At 40.1% G+C, this 14518-nt stretch overlaps 1 protein-coding gene and 1 non-coding gene across 2 annotated transcripts in view; one reads left to right on the forward strand and one right to left on the reverse strand.

Moving 5' to 3' along the window:
* The window catches only part of Ndfip2 (Nedd4 family interacting protein 2), a 49960-nt gene that overhangs the window by 23275 nt on the left and 12167 nt on the right, over positions 1-14518 (reverse strand). The window lies entirely within an intron of this gene.
* Positions 5966-6067, forward strand: LOC127691828 (U6 spliceosomal RNA). The gene has a single exon (XR_007979398.1). It is a non-coding gene; the product is annotated as a U6 spliceosomal RNA (small nuclear RNA).

Here is a 14518-nt window from a genome sequence, read left to right on the forward strand (position 1 = left end):
GTGAAGGGAAGGGTTAAAAAGATAGAGTGGGGAAGGCAGATGCAATCTAAGAGAGACGCCTGCGTGTGTGTCGGTGGCACTCATTAACATGCACAATTAATGCATCTTAGGAATAATTAAATAGTAGCTCACTTAGACCCCAGCTATGAAAACATTGATAAACACAGCCTTGTATTTATTCTTCTTTATCAACTGGGCACTATAATTCTAAGAAATGACTAGCAGATTGTTCACCTAGTCTAGTTCTTAAAGAAGAAAAGGGGGACTTGTGGTAACTAGACATTTTAATGCTTCCTTGGTAATGTGGCCAAATTGAATAAATCTCCTTTGTCTGCTTTTCATTACCTGTCTCTTCCACTCGTTTCTGGAGGACATGTGAGCCCAGCTTCCTGGGGCTGCCAAGGCCTACTCTCTGATCTAGCTGCTCCAGGTCCACTAGGATCCAGACCTGGGCTACCATGGCAGGCTCAGGCTTGGTTTTAAAAGATGGAAGTTTGTGAAATCCAGTCTCTAGGTTTGGTGTAGTATTGGCCCATGGCACCCTATTCTATTTCATTACTTCAATAAGGTTTTTCAGATGTGTTTATTCGTGGGTACACTGTAGTTTTAAGGACTTAAGCAAAGTATATGGCTGTTTCCCTCAAAGGCTTGTCTTCCTTCTTCATTACAGACCCACAGCACTCTGGGCGGGCACGAGCCCTCCCCACTCCTGACCCAGACATTAATTACATCACTAGGCATATTCCTTTGGCAAAGCAAATGACTCCCAACACTCAGCAAAGCCCTCCTTCTAAGAAGGGGTACCTGGGACAAAGACAGAAACTACCTAATTAAGGATACTCAAAAGTATACAACTAAGGACAGGAAAAAAAGGAAAATTTTACTCCGTTCCTGTTCCTATAATCAAATTAAATAAGAACATTTTGACATATCCTCCAGAATTTGCATGAACTAAAATTAAGTCAGCAAACTGGTAGTTGGTAAAGTTTAAAGACTAAAATTGTCTAAAAGCACATTTCCTAATGAAGGGCTGAGATATCAGGCCTTCAAGGATGGATGGATGGATGGATGGATGGATGGATAGATAGATAGATAGATAGATAGATGGATGGATGGATGGATGGATGGATAGATATCAAAATAGATGTCACTGCACTTGGAATATGTCCCTTTTATCTATTAGAATCTGAACATTCTAGAAGATTTTCAAACAAAACTGTTGGGGTCTGGGCTGCCAAGGTACAAACAGAAAACAGAAGCTAGCAATCTCTAATTGCAACCACTCTCTTCCCGGAGGTGCCAACGGTGCTGCTTCATGAGGCTCTAGGGCCGTGGTTCTAATGCTTCGGAGTGCTGCAACCCTTTAATATGGTTCCTCGTGTTATGGTGAACTCCAATCATAAAATTATTTTCGCTGCTACTTCATAACTGTAATTTTGCTACTGTTGTGAATTGTAATGTCGATTTCTGATATGCAGGATATCTGATATGCAACCTCAAAGGGACACAACACACGGAGGCTGAGGAACAGTGCTCCAGGGCTTAGAGACTTCGGCTTGACAGCATTTGTCTTCCTAACCAGATCATGAGCCCAGATGCTTAGGAAGTATAATTTGCTCATTTTAGTAGTCACTAAATCAAGGAACAGGCCAGGGGTTTGTGCAATCCCCTAAGCTTCCAGTTTCCTCTCACTGAAGGGGACACTTACTCAAGCAGTGGTATATAGGCTGGACAACTCGAGATCAAGTAGTATGCACATCTTACGGACAGCTATGATTCTCACAACAACATACAGAGCAAAATGTGAAAATGTCATCACTCAACTAACATGAAACCATCAAGGTAACTTCATAAGCAAGTATCAACCTCCTAAATTTACTAAATTAAACTATTTTCCAAAGTTACAGATCACTATACACTATGAAACAAAATAAACTACAGGAGCTAGACAGATGGTTCAGTGGTCAAGAGCACTGGCTGTTCTAAGAGTACAAGGTTTGATTCAGCAGACACATGGCAGCTCAGAACAGTATGTCCTTCTAGTTCCAGGGACGCAAGCTCTAGCCTCCACGGGCACTGGGTGTGCATATGACACACAGACATACGTGCAGACAAATTCTTAAAAACATACAAAAATTTTAACCCTCAAAATCTGTAGCATCCATCTCTAAAATAATTCTACTGGGGATAATATTTTACCACAGCTAGATAGAAGTAAAGAAGAAAGAATTTAAAAAAACAAAGCAAACTTGGGCTCAGCAGTTAAGAGCACTGACAGCTCTTCCAGAGGTCCTGAGTTCAATTCCCAGCAACCACATGATTCTTATAACCATCTGTAATGCTCTCTTCTGGAGTGTCTGAAGAAAGCTACAGTGTACTCACATACATAAAAAAAATAAATCTAAAAACAAAGCAAACAGCAACCATTACAACACACACACACACACACACACACACACACCATGGAAAATTAAAGACTAGGACAAAGTTCCTAGGGATATCTAGTACTATCTAATACTCTTCATACATTAAGAAAGAACGCATCAATCAATGGCTCACAGCACTGAACAGCAGCAAATACCCATCCATAGATATATGACTATTAGTCACTAAATAATAGTATTCTATTAAAGAATATATAGGCAAGAACCTAAGTTGGTCATAAAAGATGCAATGTTTTTGTACAAATTAGCAAGAATATATCTAGGAAAACCCAAATTTTACTGACTAAAACAACACAGAAGTATTATTAATTAATTGCAAAACTAAGAAAATGTTCCTAGGAAAAAAAGTTAGTACACTGTGGCTAGGTGTGATGGTACACGCCTTTAATTCCAACACTCAGAAGGCAGAAGCAAGATAATCTCTTGAGCTCAAGGTCCACATAAAGAGGTTCAGCCAAGCCAGGGATCCACAGAGAGACCCTGCCTCAAATAAAACAAAACACAACTGCACAGTGGGAGAAACAGACAAACTTCTACTAGAAGGTGTAAAATCAATTTAACCGTGTTAAAGAGCAATTTGGTAATTTTGACCAAAACTAGATGTGTACATAACCCATAATTCTATTTTATAGATGTCAATATAAAAAAAAAAAACTCTTACACTTAAACAAAGATGCATATAGGCATACTTAAGGTAGCAGTTTTCAAAAAGCAAGAAACTAAGTAGCCAAATATGTCATGAGTAAATTAGTATAAAGATATACAATTGTTATACGTTTTATATATATATACATATATATATACAGTTACATATTATATAATATAAATTGTTATATAAATATTTATATAATAGAATTCATTTAAATTTGAAATTAAGTTTGTATTAATTTTAATGCATAAATCTTAAAAGCATACTCTCTTACTTTCATTTCTTTTTACTATGATAAACTACCCTGTAATAGCAGTTTATGGGAAAAAGGGCTTATTTGTACATACGCTCATACAGAAATACATATGTGTAATTTAAAATAATAATAATACATCTTTAAATTAAAAAAAAAAAAGGCACAGCTAGGGGCTGGAGAGACAGTTCAGGAACACTTCTGTTCTTCCATAAGACCCAAATTCAACTCCCTGCACCCAGACAACTCACAGCTGTCTGAGTGAATTCCAGTTCCAGGGAATTCAATGCCTTCTTCTGGCCTCCACAAGTACTGTACATACATTGTACACAGACATACGCAAAGGCAAAACTCACAAATAAAAATAAAGGTCTAAAAAATAAGTAGCAAAATAATGTAACAAACACAATTGGTATAATCTAATCCTAAAGTATATACTGCATAGAGGAAACACTGATCAATAGGAAAGGTGGAACTTTAGGATCCTCTGAGGCAGGGACGAGAGAAGGGGCAAGTATGGCTCGGAATATGGGAAGTTAGGAGAGAGAGATGCTTGAGACACAAACATCACAAGGAACATTAACATCAGTTGTTTCCATGGCAATAGAGAAGCCTTTTATATTATTATGTACTTTTTATAATGAAAATGCTTCATAAACTGAGCCAGCCAACTGTCTTTCAAACACAAAGAAGAACATGTGCAAGCACTTGAGCAGACAAGGAGCCCACAGCAGCATCCCGTGTCCCTGCACTAAAGCTCTTCAGAGCAAAGCGCAGGCAGGCAGACACAGGAGCAGCCCTGGGAAGCCGAGGCAGAACAGGTTCCAGGACAGCAAGGCTGGCTAGCAGCACAGGCAACCTGCACTATGTACTAAACCCTGACTCTAACAGAAAAGCAAAAACACTAATAATTAAAAATAAAAGAGAGGATTACTACAACACACATTTCAACCCAATATTTCCCATTTTAATATCATGCCCTACAAAACTATACAAAAAGTTAAAGCAATTCTTTATAAAGCTATTCATCGCAATGTCTTATTAACAGAAAAAGAAAAAACTTTTAATCCAAAATAGAATAAACATGGTATATCATTGTAATAGAATACAAGCATTGTAAATAGTGTTCTGAAAGATATTTAAAGAAATTAAAATAGACTTGAGAAGTGAATCATGTTACCCAATTTCTTTTTTTTTTTTTCTTTTTTTGTTTTTTGGATTTTTTTTTTTTTTTCGAGACAGGGTTGCTCTGTGTAGCCCTGGCTGTCCGGGAACTCACTCTGCAGACCAGGCTGGCCTCGAACTCAGAAATCCACCAGCCTCTGCCTCCCAGAGTGCTGGGATTACAGGCGTGCACCACCACTGCCCGGCACCCAATTTCTTTTAATTTCTTGTACACACACACACAGGCACACATGGTCTGTGTGTGTTTGTGTGTGTATGAGTGCACGTGCACGTCTGTGTGCACATGGTGAGTAGGTATGGACATGCAAGTCGTGGTGCACATACGGAGGACAGAGGATAGCTTACGAAGCTGGTTTTCCCCCTTTACCTCTATGCGGGTGCTGGGGTTGAATGCAGGTCTCCAGGCTTTTACAGTAAATGATGCCATCACTGCTGAGCCCTCTCACCAGGCCCCAGTATTCCAATTGTAAATAAAACAAAGGGTTATTTTTAAATGACTATTCCATCTCCATTATTTTAATTTTAAATAAGACAAAAGGTTGTTTCAAAATGACTGCTAATAAACAAAATGGGTAGGATGAATTCTTGCAAATTGTAAATTATTTTTTCCATTTTCTTTTTTACTCTGCTGTAGTTTCCCAAGATCTCTACAAGAGAGATAAAAAGTAGTCTACAAGAGAGATAAAAGTAGGACGCACTCTTTGTTTCTATGTAGGACAAAGTGATGTAATAAAGAGATTTCTGTAAACTGGAAAACTAGCCTCAGGGGAAGCGTATAACATTTGAAATGTAAACAAATAAAATGATTAATAAAAAAAGGGAAAAAAAGAAACCGTATATCTGTAAAATCTCTCCATGACACTGAACAAGATTATCACAGACTCTGCATAATATTCAAACCCTTTGCAGCAACCATCATGAGAGAAGCCAGGTCCCTAAGTCTGTATATGATGCTGTTGTCCCTGCCCACCATCTGACAGCACTTAGAGTGCTCTATCGACATGCATCTATTGCCATGGGATGATTTGCCAATGAAATTCAGCTTAAAGGTCAAAAGGTGAATGTTGTAAGGGCTTCATGTTGCTCTGCCACATGTAATAGCACTTTTCCTTCTTGGTGTCTTTTCCCACACAGCATATAGACCATATATATTCACCTATAGAATCTAGAAAGGCATGCTAAAGCCAGGCTCCTCACTTAGAAAGACCCTGCCTCAAAACCAAAAACAAAGAAAATAAAAATAAGAAAGGCATTCTGGGTTCAGTTTTGAACTAACACTATTTGTTCCTCGTAAGAATGATGCGCTTTGTACACAGCCCTATGAGAAACGCCCATTAAGCAGCATCTGCAAGGAAGAAAGCAGGCATCTCTCTGATGTCCTACCTACAAGTGAAAACTGCCTTTCAGCCACACTACATTCAAGATCTCAAAGCTGTGCTCGCTTTGGCAGCACATATAAGTGGACAGACACGGGGAAGATCAGCATGGTCCCTGCACAAGGACGACATGCAAATTCATGAAGCGTTCTTTATTTTTTGGGAAAGGGGATAATATATGAAATGTAAATAAATAAAATACCCAATTAAAAAAAAAAAGAACTCAAACCCATTGCCTTATTTAAGTGCTATATGGTAGGAAAGTGCCAAATTATGAACAAGTCACAAAGACACAGGAAAAGATAAAAGAGGCTCCTGCTGAAAAGTTGGAATGATCTGAATATTTTATTAAGCAAAAGTATTAAGTATGGAATCATAGCTCAGAATAAAATATGAATCTGTGAACATATTTAACCTGATATAAGTGAATAAACAAATTGGACCATAGGAAAATTCCTCATTTTAGAATGTAAGTTCTTAAAGAAATAACAACCTGGGAAAGTACCATTTGACTACCACTATTAGTGATTATTTCAGTCAACAACAGTCAATGAACCCTAAAGTCAGTAGGTAAAGGAACACTTTTAAAACCAGGGCATTTGTAGGCTGTGCTACAAAGGAACTGACCTGACCTTTTCCAAAACACTGCCAGGCGCGACTACAAGGTTGGAACGTTGGTTTACTCCCCACGCTGCCTCTAGAAACCTCTGTGGCTGCTGACTCCTCGACTCCACACTCCACACTCACAGCACCGCACAGCCTCCTCTACTCGGGACGGGATCCACCTCTGCCTGCACAGGGCTACTTTCTTCATACCCTCTCGGATAACCAAGTTATTCCTATCCCCACCTGCCTAAGGACAAGGACAAAACTATCTGGGATACTACATATGAAGACCATAAGCCTCCTGTCAAGTTCCTACAGTGCACGCAGCCTACCAGACCCTTCTGAGGAAAGGTAGAGGGATAAGAAAAATGAAGGGAACGTGAGAAATAAAGAGCCCCTCACTCCCCTGCTTTTTGTTTAAGTCTCACTGAGTCAAGAATTTCAACACAAAGGACAAAAATTACAAGACAAAGTGACTACACTCTTGGCTTTATTTTGGATATTTTTGGGGGGAAAGTGTGTTAAATATTTTAAACAAGAGCATTAAAACAGCTAATGAACAATGGTAAGGTCAAAGCAGTCTTAAACCCTTGTGACTTTTGATTTTTTAATCTTATCTTAATCCTTTATAATCTATAAACATGGATGGCACCCTGTATAAACCATGCCTCAATCTCATAAAGGAAATCTTTAGATAAAATAAACCTTTGTACCTTATTTTTAAATTGTATTATTTAAACTTTACTCTTTAAACTTTGCTACAGATTATATCTCTAGAACAATGCACAGGCTGTTAGGTATTTTAGTAATATCTTTTTTGTCGTGTGTACTGGTGTTCTGCATGCACACTGGTGTTCTGCATATGTACCTGTGTGTGTGCTCAATCCCCCGAGTTGGAGCCACAAAGAGCCGTGAGCTACCATGTGGGCTCTGGAAACCAAACCCAGGTCCTCTGCAAGAGATAGACGAGTGCTCTCAACCACTGCAGGCCCTTGTGCCCTCTCTTTATGTCCTCCACACTGTGTGGAGTCTCCTGATTAATAAACTTCATTCTGTTTCACAATGCCTTGCTCTGAATTTCTTTATTGCTGTGAGTTCAGATCTCTGATATACCGGAGTAGAAAGATCTGTCTGAATATTAGGGTCAAGTTTTATTTCCCACTGTTAGAAACATGTTTTCATGGTCTTCTTGTTAGTATTCACATAAGTCTAAATTACTCTCAACTGTCAACCCACTTTCCCAATACCACTGCCCTGACTTTAAATCGTACTTTGGCCAAAACAGCCAAATCATCTTAACCCTTTTGTCACAAAATATGAAGGAACAGTACATAGAGTGCAGCACCCAATGACTGTGGTCTCTGCTCCCAAGGCAGAGAGAGACCCCGGCTGACCAACACTGAGCTTCTGAGCTTAGGCACTGAACCTTAACCCGCTCACTTCCAATCCCAGCCTGAGGCCTCGCAGTCCACGCCCTTTATCTGCACAGAGTCTAGTCCTCCATTCACTACCTCCTGTCCTGTATCCTCTGGAAAATAATACAAAAAAAAAAAAAATACGCAAAGTTTCCACCAATTCCCTAGTCCCATGTCTTGGGCCACAGCTACTCTGCCCAGATCCATCAGGATGAGACTGTTGCCTCCTGAGAGAGGAAGGGAAACAAATCAGAAAACCAGATTCGGACTAATCCCAGCAGGGCTGACAGCAGTAGCCCTCTTATTTCCAGACGGGGTGGGGGAAATCTCTTTTTTTCTCCTTTTCCCCTTTCCCCACTTCCAACCAGAAAACGTAAGGTCAAAACTTTGTCTCCTACTTCACACAGGGAATTTTTAAAAAGCTCCTAAAATTTTTTTAAAAAATAAAATGTTTCTTTCCCCTGCATCCCTGCATCTCTAAACTTCGTCTGACACACCTACTCCAGCTCAAACTCTTTACTCCCAAATAACAGACAAATCTACCAACAAGATCCTGTCCCCAGAGGTTCCTCTGTATTTACATTATTCCTGACTTACTGCGGTCTCCGTACCTCACCCACGTGCAGTTTATTTACATCATACTAACAAACAGCACACAGAAATCTGTTCTGCTTAAAATTACTCTTTTCCTGCTTTTTGAACTGTCTATTCCTTCATTCCTTCACATACAAACATCCGGAAAAAGAAAAAATAAACTAAACAATGTTAAATTTCATTCTCTGTGATTCCAATTTTCATTTCTCCCCCAGACCATTACCGTGGTCTTTTACTCAAACATCTCTTGCTAAGAATACATGTAGCGTCTAATTGTTAAATGTGAGGCTTATTTCCAGCCCTCATCCTCACAAAGGTCTTCAACACTTTGAACACACTGACCAGCACCAACTCCAACTGTTCCCTTCTTTTCCTCCCTGACTATGTTCTATGTTTTGAGGGATCCATACTTTCCTTTGCAGACTGTGGTAGTTGAATGAGCAGCTCCCAGGCTCATAGATTTGAATAGCTGGTCCCCGGACGGAAGATTGTTTGGAAAGGACCAGGAGTGTGGTGTTTCACTGAGGGCAGGCTGGTTTGTTCTCTCTCTCTCTCTCTCTCTCTCTCTCTCTCTCTCTCTCTCTCTCTCTCTCTCTCCCATTCTCAGTGTGCTTTCTACTTCCTGTTTATAGATTTGGATGGCAGGTCTAAGCTACTGCTTCAATGCCAGTCTGACGCCACTATCCTCAGCAAGACACCATGATGATGATATACTCCTATGCCTCTGGATCCGTAAGTCCCACATAAACCCTCCCTTCTGTAAGTTGTGCCTTGGTCATGGTGTTTCATCACAGCAATAAAAAAGTGGCTAAAACAGAGACTTTGGCTAACACTGAATCCTGAGCAATAGATACTCTTGTACTGGCTGGTTTTGTGTGTCAACTTGACACACGCTGGAGTTATCACAGAGAAAGGAGCTTTAGTTGGGGAAGTGCCTCCATGAGATCCAGCTGTGGGGCATTTTCTCAATTAGTGATCAAGTCGAGAGGGCCCCTTGTGGGTGGTTCCACCTTTGGGCTGGTGCTCTTGGGTTCTATAAGAGAACAGGCTGAGCAAGCCAGGGGAAGCAAGCCAGTAAGAAACATCCCTCCATGGCCTCTGTATCAGTTCCTACTTCCTGACCTGCTTGAGTTCCAGTCCTGACTTCCTTTAGTGATGAACTATAATGTGGAAGTGTAAGCTCAATAAACCCTTTCCTCCCCAACTTGCTTCTTGGTCATGATGTTTGTGCGGGAATAGAAACCCTGACTAAGACAACTCTCACACCTAAGAGTTGGAAAGAAGCTAGATAATACATAATGGGTTGGGCTAAGTTCTTTTAAAGGCATTAAAGCCCCGAACCTAGTGTGTCGTTGTTGTCAATGTACTGTCACAAGCATTCATCTGACATTTAGAAGTCATGATACACTCCTATCTCACATGCTGCAGTAGGACTCAACTTTCCTAATGCTGACACCATTTAATTCAGCTCCTCATGCTATGGTGACCCTACCATCAAACAACTATTTTCACTGCTACTTCACAACTGTAATTTTGCTACTGTTGTGAACCATAAGGTAATTATCTATATTTTCCGATGGTTTCAGGTGGCCTCTGTGAAAAGGGATGGAGACCAACAGGCTAAGAATCACTGTTCTAGAAGACAGGGTACTTGCTAACTAAATAAACTAAAAAAGAACATGATTTGGTGTCAGAAGTTCTAAATTTAAAATACAGATATCCTACTAGCCAAATAAGCTTGACTGCATTATTAATCTTATTAAGTTTCACTCTATTTCTGTGATTCATGTAACTTATTTTATTCAGGCAACCAATCATTAATTAGTTTTACAACCAACACTTATTAAACCTAATAAGCTCCTAGTATAATCCTGGACACAGTAAACAGACTCAGCCCCATTGATACCTAGAACCTGCAGCTTCTAGTGACTGAGGAGCTCTTGGGCACAGCCGTGCAGAGTACAGCTGGCGCTTCAGCAAGAACGAGGAGACTGACTGTATGTAATCCTAGGTAACAGTGAACAGTGGCCTACCAAGAACCAGGCCAAAAGGCCAACTTCTTCATAGAAAGCTTTATTCTCCCCTTCACAAACGGAGAGAGGCTAAGAATAGAATTCTCAAGCAAAACTAAATACAGAGACATAAGTTTCTAAGGCACGCTGTTGCTGATGATGCATTCGGGAGGTAGCAATGCCAAGATACCACTAGACACACTATTAAAAGGGTGATCCATCGAAGTGTTACATACAAAAGCCAAAACTCTCAAAAGTTGTCAAGGTATAAACACATAAACTGAGTAATTCTAGATTATTAGAAGAGAAACACCTGTGTTTAAACATAAACAATGAATTCCATTCCCTTTGCTATCCAGGTTAGCAATAATATATCCCTAAACTTATTTACCGTATAATAAGTCTTAGTAAGTCTTTAGATTTAAACTCACAGAAATGTCTGTCTCAAGTGTAGTAACTTCTCATACAACCCTGTCCCAGAGATCTAAGACCCCCTCCCTATATCTTTATCCCCACCAAACTGGTACACTTGTAAAAATTGATCGACCCACCATGACACACACCATTATCACTCGAAGTTCAGTCTTGCTGTTAGTTTCCTGGCTTATGACAAATGTCAAAAGACCTCTCTCTCCTTCCTCACAGTATCAAACAGGATTCACTACACTAAAACCCCTCTTGTACACCAAACTCTTTCCTCACCAGGACATAGCAAGCATTGATAATTTTTTTGACTGTCTCCAAAAATAATGTCTCCAGAATGTTACACAGTTGAACCCACACAGCACCTAGATTTGCCATGCTAGCTTCTTTCAGTTGGTAATATGCACAGACATTTACTCCATGTTGTTTGATATCGAAATTACTCATTTTAGGTCTAAATAAATGCCACTGTGTAGAAGCACTACAGTTTACTCACTTACTGAAAGGTACATTAGTTATTCCTACTTGGGAAACCACAATGAAAGCTACTCTACACATGTTGTGACTGCGGTATGCAAGCCAAACACTTTATACCTTCTGACTTACTCAATGTCTGAAGTTAGTGTTCACTGGTTACATAGAAACTGACTTTTCCAAATTTGTTGGTTGCCCTTTTGTCCTTTTGAGAGTGTCCTTTGCCTTACAGAAACTTTGTAATTTTATGAAGTCCCATTTGTCAATTCTTGATCTTAGAGCATAAGCTATTGCTGTTCTGTTCAGGAAATTTTCCCCTGTCCCCATGTGCTCAATGCTCTTCCCCAGTTTCTTTTCTATTAGTTTCAGTGTGTCTGGTTTTATGTGGAGGTACTTGATTCACTTGGAGCCAACCCTACATCCAAGAGAGTGCTAATATCCAATATATACAAAGAACTCAAGAAGTTAGACTCCAGAGAGCCAAATAACCCATTAAAAACTGGGGTATAGAACTAAACAAAGAATTTTCACCTGAAGAATTCTGAATGGCTAAGAAGCACCTTAAGAAATGTTCAACATCATTAGTCATTAGGGAAATGCAAATCAAAACAACCCTGAGATTTCACCTCATACCAGTCAGAATGGCTAAGATTAAAAACTCAGGAGACAGCAGGTGTTGGTGAGGATGTGGAGACAGAGGAACACTCCTCCACTGCTGGTGGGATTGCAAGCTGGTTACAACCACTCTGGAAATCAGTCTGGTGGTTCCTCAGAACACTGGGCATGACACTTCCAGAGGACCCTGCTATACTACTCCTGGGCATATACCCAGAGGATTCCCCGGCATGCAATAAGGACACATGTTCCACTATGTTCACAGCAGGCTTATTTATAATAGCCAGAAGCTGAAAAGAACCCAGATGTCCCTCAATGGAGGAATGGATACAGAAAATGTGGTATATTTACACAATGGAATACTACTCAGCAATTTAAAACAATGAATTCATTAAATTCTTAGGCAAATGGTTGGACCTGGAAAATATCTTCCTTTTTTTTTATTCGATATAATTTATTTACATTTCAAATGATTTCCCCTTTTCTAGCCCCCCCCACTCCCCGAAAGTCCCGTAAGCCCCCTTCTCTTCCCCTGTCCTCCCTCCCACCCCTTCCCACTTCCCCGTTCTGGTTTTGCCGAATACTGTTTCACTGAGTCTTTCCAGAACCAGGGGCCACTCCTCCTTTCTTCGTGTATCTCATTTGATGTGTGGATTATGTTTTGGGTATTCAAGTTTTCTAGGTTAATAACCACTTATTAGTGAGTGCATACCATGATTCACCTTTTGAGTCTGGGTTACCTCACTTAGTATGATGTTCTCTAGCTCCATCCATTTGCCTAAGAATTTCATGAATTCATTGTTTCTAATGGCTGAATAGTACTCCATTGTGTAGATATACCACATTTTTTGCATCCACTCTTCTGTTGAGGGATACCTGGGTTCTTTCCAGCATCTGGCAATTATAAATAGGGCTGCTATGAACATAGTAGAGCATGTATCCTTATTACATGGTGGGGAATCCTCTGGGTATATGCCCAGGAGTGGTATAGCAGGATCTTCTGGAAGTGAGGTGCCCAGTTTTCGGAGGAACCGCCAGACTGATTTCCAGAGTGGTTGTACCAACTTGCAACCCCACCAGCAGTGGAGGAGTGTTCCTCTTTCTCCACATCCTCTCCAACACCTGCTGTCTCCTGAATTTTTAATCTTAGCCATTCTGACTGGTGTAAGATGAAATCTTAGGGTTGTTTTGATTTGCATTTCCCTAATGACTAATGAAGTTGAGCATTTTTTAAGATGCTTCTCTGCCATCCGAAGTTCTTCAGGTGAGAATTCTTTGTTTAACTCTGTACCCCATTTTTCAATAGGGTTGTTCGGTTTTCTGGAGTCTAACTTCTTGAGTTCTTTATATATATTGGATATTAGCCCTCTATCTGATGTAGGATTGGTGAAGATCTTTTCCCAATTTGTTGGTTGCCGATCTGTCCTCTTGATGGTCTCCTTTGCCTTACAGAAACTCTGTAACCTTATGAGGTCCCATTTGTCAATTCTTGCTCTTAGAGCATACGCTATTGGTGTTCTGTTCAGAAACTTTCTCCCTGTACCGATGTCCTCAAGGGTCTTCCCCAGTTTCTTTTCTATTAGCTTCAGAGTGTCTGGCTTTATGTGGAGGTCCTTGATCCATTTGGATTTGAGCTTAGTACAAGGAGACAAGGATGGATCAATTCGCATTCTTCTGCATGCTGACCTCCAGTTGAACCAGCACCATTTGTTGAAAAGGTTATCTTTTTTCCATTGGATGTTTTCAGCCTCTTTGTCAAGGATCAAGTGGCCATAGGTGTGTGGGTTCATTTCTGGATCTTCAATTCTGTTCCATTGATCCTCCTGCCTGTCACTCTACCAATACCATGCAGTTTTTAACACTATTGCTCTGTAGTATTGCTTGAGGTCAGGGATACTGATTCCCCCAGATTTTCTTTTGTTGCTGAGAATAGTTTTAGCTATCCTGGGTTTTTTGTTGTTCCAGATGAATTTGATAATTGCTCTTTCTAACTCTGTGAAGAATTGAGTTGGGATTTTGATGGGTATTGCATTGAATCTGTATAGTGCTTTAGGCAAAATGGCCATTTTAACTATATTGATTCTACCGATCCATGAGCATGGGAGGTTTTCCCATTTTTTGAGGTCTTCTTCCATTTCCTTCTTCAGAGTCTTGAAGTTCTTGTCATACAGATCTTTCACATGTTTGGTAAGAGTCACCCCAAGATACTTTATACTGTTTGTGGCTATTGTGAAGGGGGTCATTTCCCTAATTTCTTTCTCAGCCTGCTTATCCTTTGAGTATAGGAAGGCCACTGATTTGCTGGAGTTGATTTTATAACCTGCCACTTTGCTGAAGTTGTTTATCAGCTGTAGGAGCTCTCTAGTGGAATTCTTTGGGTCACTTAGGTAGACGATCATGTCGTCTGCAAATAATGATAGTTTGACTTCTTCCTTTCCAATTTGTATCCCTTTGACCTCCTTATGTTGTCGA

This window comes from Apodemus sylvaticus, chromosome 8 (assembly GCF_947179515.1).
Source record: "Apodemus sylvaticus chromosome 8, mApoSyl1.1, whole genome shotgun sequence".
Lineage (NCBI taxonomy): Eukaryota > Metazoa > Chordata > Mammalia > Rodentia > Muridae > Apodemus > Apodemus sylvaticus.